This window comes from Fragaria vesca, linkage group LG7 (assembly GCF_000184155.1).
Source record: "Fragaria vesca subsp. vesca linkage group LG7, FraVesHawaii_1.0, whole genome shotgun sequence".
Lineage (NCBI taxonomy): Eukaryota > Viridiplantae > Streptophyta > Magnoliopsida > Rosales > Rosaceae > Fragaria > Fragaria vesca.
Window position 1 is genome coordinate 17,601,812 of NC_020497.1, and position 8,198 is coordinate 17,610,009.

Here is an 8,198-nt window from a genome sequence, read left to right on the forward strand (position 1 = left end):
CTCTCTCCATCCCCGACACCATCTCATCGGAAGTCGGAGCTGACCGTCGAGGAGCGCGTGGTGCTCGACGCTCGTCAAGGATCTCAGATCGAAGGTCATGGCAGAGCTCTCTAGGATTCCCTCCCCTCCATCGCCGTTGTCGGCGCATCGGCGGCCAGGTTTGATCTCCGATTCTCATTTTCTTTGTCAAGGAGTATAGATCGAAGGTCGAGGTTGGAGCTCTCTCAGACTCCCTCCCCTCTGTTGTCGTCGGCGGCGCCACGGCAGTCAGGTCTCTCTCAGACGAGCTCCGATAGGTGAGGTCGGCGGAATTTGTGTTGACGGATCGTTATATGTTCGTCCATGTTAGTGGACTTAGCTGCAATCATTTCTAATTTTTATGTATTGTTGGATTTCAAATAGAGTTTCTTTGGTGCACATGTTGGTGACTCTACCAACTTTGATAAGATCCAAAACAGAGGAAGAAATTCATGAAGAATACTGCTTTGTAATTTTGCGAATTGGTCTGAATATTGTTCTTCATTTCGGATTTTTCAATTGTATTGAATTTGGAAGGACGAGAAAATTGAGTAGCTTTTTTATTACTAGGTAGTAGCTTTAGTTGCTTGCGATAGTAGTTTTTGCTGCTTGCGATAGTAGCTTTTGCTCCTAACAGTAGTAGCTTTTGTTTCTACGGGTAGTAGCTTTTGTTGTTTACAGTAGTAGTTTTTGTTGCTTATAGTAGTAACATTTGTTCCTAGTCGTAATAGCTTATGTTGCAGGTGGTCGATAGTAGCTTTAGTTGCTTGCGATAGTAGTTTTTGCTGCTTACAATAATAGTTTTTGCTGCTTACAATAATAACTTTTGCTACTAGGTTTTGCTGCTTGCTGTAGTAGCTTTTGCTGCTGGCGGTAGTAGCTTTTGTAGTCGGTAGTAGTAGCTTTTCTAGTCGGTGGTAGTAGCTTTTGTTGCTGGCAGTGATAGCTTTTCTTGCCGGTGGTAATAGCTTTTCTTGCCGGAGCTCTTCCTTCATCCTCAGCGATCTTCTTTGATCTAAGCCTTACTGCTTTCTACTTCCTTGGCAGTAGTTTTTGTGGTATTGTGTAGTAGCTTTCTACTTCCTTGGTACTAGCTTTTGTGGTATTATGTAGTAGCTTTCTTGTCCTTTGGTAGTAGCTTTCGTGTTCCTTGGTAGTAGCTTTCTTGTACTTTGGTAGTAGCTTTCGTGTTCCTTGACAGTAGCTTTTGTGGATTGTGTAGTAGCATTTGGTAGTAGTAGCTTTCTTGTTCCTTGGCAGTAACTTTCATATTCGTAGCTTTCGTGTTCGTAGCTTTCTTGTACTTTGGCAGTAGCTTTCGTGTTCCTTGGTAGTAGCTTTCTACTTCCTTAGCAGTAGCTTTTGTGGTATTGTGTAGTAGCATTTGGTAGTAGTAGCTTTTGTAGCTGGTGATAGTAGCTTTTGTGGCTGGTGGTAGTAGTTTTTGTGTTCGTCAGAAACCTCACAATAGTAGCTTTTGTAGGCGGTGGTAGTAGTTTTTGTAGCTGGTGGTAGTAGCTTTTATGGCTGGTGGTAGTAGTTTTTGTAGCTGGTGGTAGTAGCTTTTATGGCTGGTGGTAGTGGTTTGTGTTCGTCGGAAACCTCACAGTAGTAGCTTTTGTAAGCGGTGGTAGTAGCTTTTGTAGACGGTGGTAGTAGCTTTTGTGGCTGGTGGTAGTAGCTTTTGTGTTCATCGGAAACCTCATAGTAGTAGCTTTTGTAGGCGGTGGTAGTAGCTTTTGTAGCTGGTGGTAGTAGCTTTTATAGCTGGTAGTAGTAATTTTTGTCATCATCAGAGGTCGGCCGGAAACCTCACCGGAGGTCGGTCGGAAATCTCACCGGAGGTCGGTCGGAAACCTCGCCGGAGGTTAGCCGGAAACCTCACCGGAGGTCGGCCGGAAACCTCGCCGGAGGTCAGCTGGAAATCTGGCCGGAGGTCGGCCGAAGACTATTCTGAAATAAGAGTGGTTGTTGACTTTTTATACTAGTGGCATTCTTGTAAATATAAAAGAGAAAATCTAATTTTTTTGGTTGAATGGCAGTCTGTAATTACGTTGAACTTTAATACTTAATATAAAACCTTATTTAGACTTGGGTGGACTTATGTGGGTAAAAATGTTGGGGTGGACCTATGTGGGAAAAAATGTCTCAAAGTGGACTTATATGTAATTGGCCCTTGTTAAAAGTTGGAAATAGAATGGCAAGTCAAGGTTTGCTATTATTATTCAATGGCTGACATGAACATTCAACAGTGAGAGAAGACTTTGATCTTCCAGATGAATGCCTAACTGCAGCACGTTCCCTATCTGCATATATCACTTTCTCAACATTATCTGGGATTAACCTACCTTCTTTCTCAATTGTATGAAAACAACTGGCTGCGTTGTCTCTTCTTCTCTCATTGACTCCACTAGCTGCGATGTATAGAAGGAAGAAATCCCTATATCATGACATTATTGCTGACCGATGAAGGGAAATAGAAACTCCGATTAAACAAATTGGTATGTGAATGATGGTTTATTGGATGATCACAATCGTACAAAACTATGCTATAATATACAAGTTCCAGAGGCTATTCTAGGTAAGGAATAAATACAAATAAACCAGATCCTACATTCACTCCTATAATCACAATAGTGGCTATCGATCCATCAATCATGCCAGCAGCAAATCAGCAATATATTTTCTTCCTTTTAACACTCCCCCTCAAGTTGGAGTGTGTATGTCAATAACACCCAACTTGCTAAGATGCATGTGAAAAATTGGTGCTCGCAAGGGCTTTGTGAATAAGTCTGCAATCTGTTCTCCAGTTTGCACATATGCTGTTCTGATTTCACCTTTTTTAATCCTCTCACGAACTGTATGACAATCAAGTTCTATATGCTTCATTCGCTCATGATAAACCGGGTTTGCAGTGATATGCAGAGCCGCTTGGTTGTCACAAAACAGCCTTGCTGGTGCCGAATGAGGTACACACAAATCCTTCAACAGGTACCTCAGCCAAGTTAGTTCACATGTAACTGAGGCCATTGAACGATATTCAGCCTCAGCAGAGGACCTTGACACCGTGACTTGTTTTTTACTTTTCCATGACACAAGTGATCCACCAAGGAAAATACAATACCCGGTAACTGACCGGCGTGTAACAGGACACCTTGCCCAATCAGCATCACAATATCCAATCAAATGCAATTGGCTGTTTGAAGGAAATAATAGACCTTGTCCTGGAGCTGTTTTCAAGTATTGAAGAAGTCGAAGGGCTGCCTTGAAATGATGTAGCTTGGGGTCTTGCATAAATTGGCTAAGAGTGTTCACAGAGTATGTGATATCCGGCCGAGTGATTGTGAGATAAATTAATTTCCCAATCAACCGTCGATATCGAGTAGGATCTTTGAGGCTATCACTCCCTTTTTCTGTCAGTACCAAATCCGGTTCCATAGGCACTTTTGCAGGTTTTACTCCAAGTAAGCCAACTTCCTCCAAGATATCTAAAGTGTACTTTCGCTGACAAACAGAGATTCCAGCCTTTGATCGTGCCACCTCAATGCCAAGGAAGTATTTGAGAGGTCCAAGATCTTTGATTTTAAAACAGCTGTTGAGGAAGACTTTGAGATCATTGATAGCCTTCTCATTGTTCCCTGTTATGACCATATCATCAACATACAACAACACCACAGTGATGAAATCTCCACGAACCTGTGTGAATAAAGAATAATCAGCTCGGGATTGTTGAAAACCAATTTCTTGGATAGCTGAAGAGAAACGTTGAAACCAGCTACGGGACGCTTGTTTAAGTCCGTAAAGCGACTTGTGGAGTCGACAAACTTCATTCTCCCCCTGTCGACAGTAACCAGGTGGAGGAAGCATGTATACTTCCTCAAGGAGTTCACCATGAAGGAAGGCATTCTAGACATCCATCTGGTGCAAAGGCCAATTTCGAACCGCAGCCACAGACAGGAGACAACGGACAGTGATCAGTTTGGCGACCGGAGCAAAAGTGTCTTTGTAATCGATTCCCTCACGTTGAGTGTAACCTTTGGCGACAAGACGAGCTTTGTAGCGCTCGATGGAACCATCAGCATGATATTTGATCTTGAAAACCCATTTGCATCCAATGGGTCGCTGACCAGGAGGGAGGGGAACCATGGACCATGTGTTATTATCCTCAAGGGCCCGAATCTCAGAATTCATTGCTGCAATCCACTGAGGATCATGACTGGCCTGTGTATAATTTGCTGGCTCGACCAACTTGGAGATATTATGCACAAAAGAGCGGTAAGCACCAGACAACCCAGAATAAGAGACATACCGTTGCAATGGATAGCGGGTGCCGGACGTGGAGGAAGAGGCAGCAGGGCCGAGCAGGGTAGCATGGTGGGTCTTGTAGTCACGAAGATAGGGAGGTGGTTGGTGGAGGCGAGTGGAACGACGAAGAACAGTGGGTTGTGGGGAGGCAGCACTGGAAGGTGACGAGGACGAAATTTGTGGCTGTGATGGTGGCGGCTGAGGGAACGGGGATGGCAACAAGGAAGGAGAAGAAGCAGTGGGCGAGAGCGGAGGCGAAGAGACAAGGGAAGGCTGGGGTGGCACCGGATCTGCCGACTGTGGAAGGGTGGCGTCGGGCGGTGATGACGACGCCGAAGAAGCCGGGCCCGACGGCGACTGGGAGGTGGGTGCAAACAGAGTCGATGGAGGAAGAGACAGGGTAGAGGTAGGAAGAGAGGAGGCCGCAGGTGGTGAAGTGTGTTGAGGAGAAGTTGGGTGACAGAAGAGGGATTAGAGAGTGACAAATTGGGCTGAGGAGAGTGGGCTATGGATTGGGCTGGGTCAACCATAGGTAAAACAGGATAGTCTTCTCCTCAACAGGAAATTTGGCGAAGGGAAATATATGTTCATGAAACGTGACATCTCTAGAGGTAAAAAACTTTTTGGTGTCAAGATCATACAATCGATACCCTTTTTGGCCAATGGGGTATCCAATAAAAATGCAACGACGTGCACGGGCATCAAATTTATGAACAGGAATAAGGTTGGTAGCATAACATAAAGAACCAAAAGTTCGAAGGTGAGAATAGCTTGGTGGTGTGTTATGCAAGAGTTCATATGGAGATTTGTGAGAAAGTAAAGGTGTGGGAAGACGATTTATGAGATAGCAAGCGGTTTGGATACTCTCACCCCAAAATTGTAACGACAAATTGGCTTGGAATCGAAGAGCTCGTGCCACATTCAAAAGATGGCGATGTTTGCGCTCGACTACCCCATTTTATTGAGGTGTATATACGCATGTGTGTTGGAAAATGGTGCCATGTTCTGCCAAAAAAGAACGCAAGGATGTGAATTCACCCCCATTGTCAGCACGCAAAATTTTGATGTCACGATTAAATTGTGTTTTGACCCATGAAAAAAAAGGATTTCAGTAAAGATTGAGTATTGGATTTGAAACTCATAAGATGTACCCAAGTGAAACGAGTAAAATCATCAACGATGGTTAAGAAATAACGAGCCCCAGAATGGGAGTGAGTTTTGTGCGGACCCCAAATGTCACAATGAATTAAATCAAAATGTGAAACTGTTTTTATTGAACTGGAAGGAAAAGACAACCGAGTTTGTTTTGCTAAAGGACAAATGTCACAAATGTGATGAGGGTTAAACATAATTTCTGGGATAACTTTAGAGAGATAATGGAGAGGTGCAGTAGATGGATGCCCAAGACGTTGGTGCCATAGGATGGAGGTGCGAGAGATATGATTGGCAAGGTGAGGGTTCTGTTGTGGTGTGAGGTAATAGAGCCCATTAAAATGCTTGCCCAGGCCAATCGTCCTCTTCGTATCCACGTCCTGCACAACACAGAAATCCGGACAAAAGATTACAATACATCTCAAGGATCGTGTCAACTTGCTCACAGAAATTAAGTTGACATGAAATTTAGGAACATGCAAAACTCCATCAAGAGATAATTCTTGTGATAATTTGATAGACCCAGTACTTTCAATTTCAGCTTGTCCTCCATTAGGTAAACCAACAAAATCATGGGTTGTTCTTATCTTATTGTGAGTGGGTGACAAATATGAGACGTGATCAGTTGCCCCACTATCCACAATCCAACATAACGTCGAATGAATATCACTATTTATCTCTTTGCAATTGGGTGTGAATATACCTGTCGCATTTGCGAATGGTTGATTATTACCGTTCTTTTCGTGCAGCATGGCCATGATTTGCTTGTATTCATTAGCTGTGAGGGTTGGGCTTTCATTTGTGGATTCCTTCTTCAACTCAATGTTGTGGGCTGAACCTCTTTTGTTTCTGGGCTTCACATTCTTGCCATGCCATTTGTGGCCCACTGGAAACCCTTTCAGGTAAAAGCAGCGATCCACCAAATGAGTGTCTTCCTCACAATACGTGCATTTCAATGGTTTGCGGAAGAAGGAAGATTTTGGTGGATCTGATGTCCTCACAGCCTGCATAGCATGAGATGTTTGTGGGATATCTCGACGAGCTGCCGCCTCCATCTGCCTCTCATGTTGAAGGATCAAACCATGAACCTTCCTTGTGTTTGGAAGAGGACTCATCATCAAGATTGACCCGCGAATAGTTGAGTAAGATTCATTCAACCCCATGAGGAATTGCATGACTCTCTCTTTCTCCTCCCGGTCAAACAACATCTGCATAGCATCACAACTACAAGCAAGAGGTTCCTGGTAAGAGGATAATTCATCCCAAAGAGCTTTGAGTTTAGTGTAATAGATAGAAGCAGATTGCTGGCCTTGACGACATTCGGCGATCTCTTGCCGAATTTGATAAATCCTTGAATCATCTCCTTGAGAGAATAAATCATGGAGATCTCTCCACACTCCAAATGCCGTATCAGAGAAGATCACTCCACATGCAATGCTTGGTTGAATTGAGTGAACGATCCATGATAACACCATGTCATTGCAACACTTCCACATAGGAAACCTTGGATCAGTGCGTGAAGGTGGTTTTATTGTACCGTCAATCAGTCCTATCTTGTTCTTGGCGCTGAGACTAAGGCACATAGCTCGGCTCCATTCTCCATAGTTGTTTCCGTCCAGCAGTGTACTAACCAGTTTGAGCCCTGGTGTATCAGATGGGTGTAAGATCAAAGGGTTGGGTGTGTCAAAATCATTCACATCTTTGTCTTTAGGTGAAGGAATGACTTTGGTGTTTTGTGATTCTGGGGTTTCAATGACCTCAACCATGGTGTCTGTGTTTGTTTGTGGCGAAAGTAGTGGGTTGTTTGTGGCGGAAGTAGTGGGTTAGAGACACCAGAATTGGTGCTCTGATACCATAAACAAATTGGTATGTGAATGATGGTTTATTGGATGATCACAATCGTACAAAACTATGCTATAATATACAAGTTCCAGAGGCTATTCTAGGTAAGGAATAAATACAAATAAACCAGATCCTACATTCACTCCTATAATCACAATAGTGGCTATCGATCCATCAATCATGCCAGCAGCAAATCAGCAATATATTTTCTTCCTTTTAACACCGATCCCTTTAGTAATAATAAGTAACATAGAAGATATTCGTCAAACAACGTAACTATAATACGTTGGGTCAAGAGATGCACTAGAGAATGTTAACACATGAAAAATACGAGTTTTCAAGAGATCTGCAAGCATATAACTTAACATGTAACATTACTTGCTTGTTCTTTTTTCAGAATTCACTCCTTACCTGCTTTATCTATTTAGAATGTTCCTTAAATTGTTGAAGAAGGATCTATTTCCGGCACAGTGGTACAATCTATAGGCAATGTCACAAGTCAAACCGGGAAACAATTTCCGTTCAAAAATATCAGAAAGAGACAAAGGACGTTTTCCCACCAAAATTCAAAAAGTCTCCGAATCTTCCCTTCCAATTCTACCCCTCAACCCCTCTCTTAAAACCCCCAGACACACCTTTCACTCCTCCCTCCCAAAATGGCCCTCCGCCTCCTCCTCCTCCTCCTCCTCTCCAGCGCGTGGACTGCACTCTCTATCACCCTCTGCCCTCCCTGCGGCACCACCGCCGTCCCCTACCCCCTCTCCACCTCCCCCACCTGCGGCGACCAGTCCTACAAACTCCTCTGCCTCAACAACTCCTCCCTCCTCTTCCCCACTCTCAACAACTCGTACCCCATCTCCTCCATCATCCCCTCCTCCCAA

At 43.8% G+C, this 8,198-nt stretch overlaps 2 pseudogenes across 1 annotated transcript; one reads left to right on the forward strand and one right to left on the reverse strand.

Moving 5' to 3' along the window:
* Positions 1-2,724: 2,724 nt before the first annotated feature.
* On the reverse strand, positions 2,725-7,241 carry LOC101312300 (annotated as a pseudogene). Its single transcript, XR_185361.1, has 3 exons — positions 5,952-7,241; positions 5,688-5,855; positions 2,725-4,680 (listed from the first exon to the last, which is right to left on the reverse strand). The product of XR_185361.1 is annotated as an uncharacterized LOC101312300 (transcript).
* A 732-nt stretch (positions 7,242-7,973) lies between these two features.
* Positions 7,974-8,198, forward strand: part of LOC101312588 — a pseudogene marked incomplete at its 3' end in the record, with an annotated part of 3,235 nt that continues 3,010 nt past the window's right edge.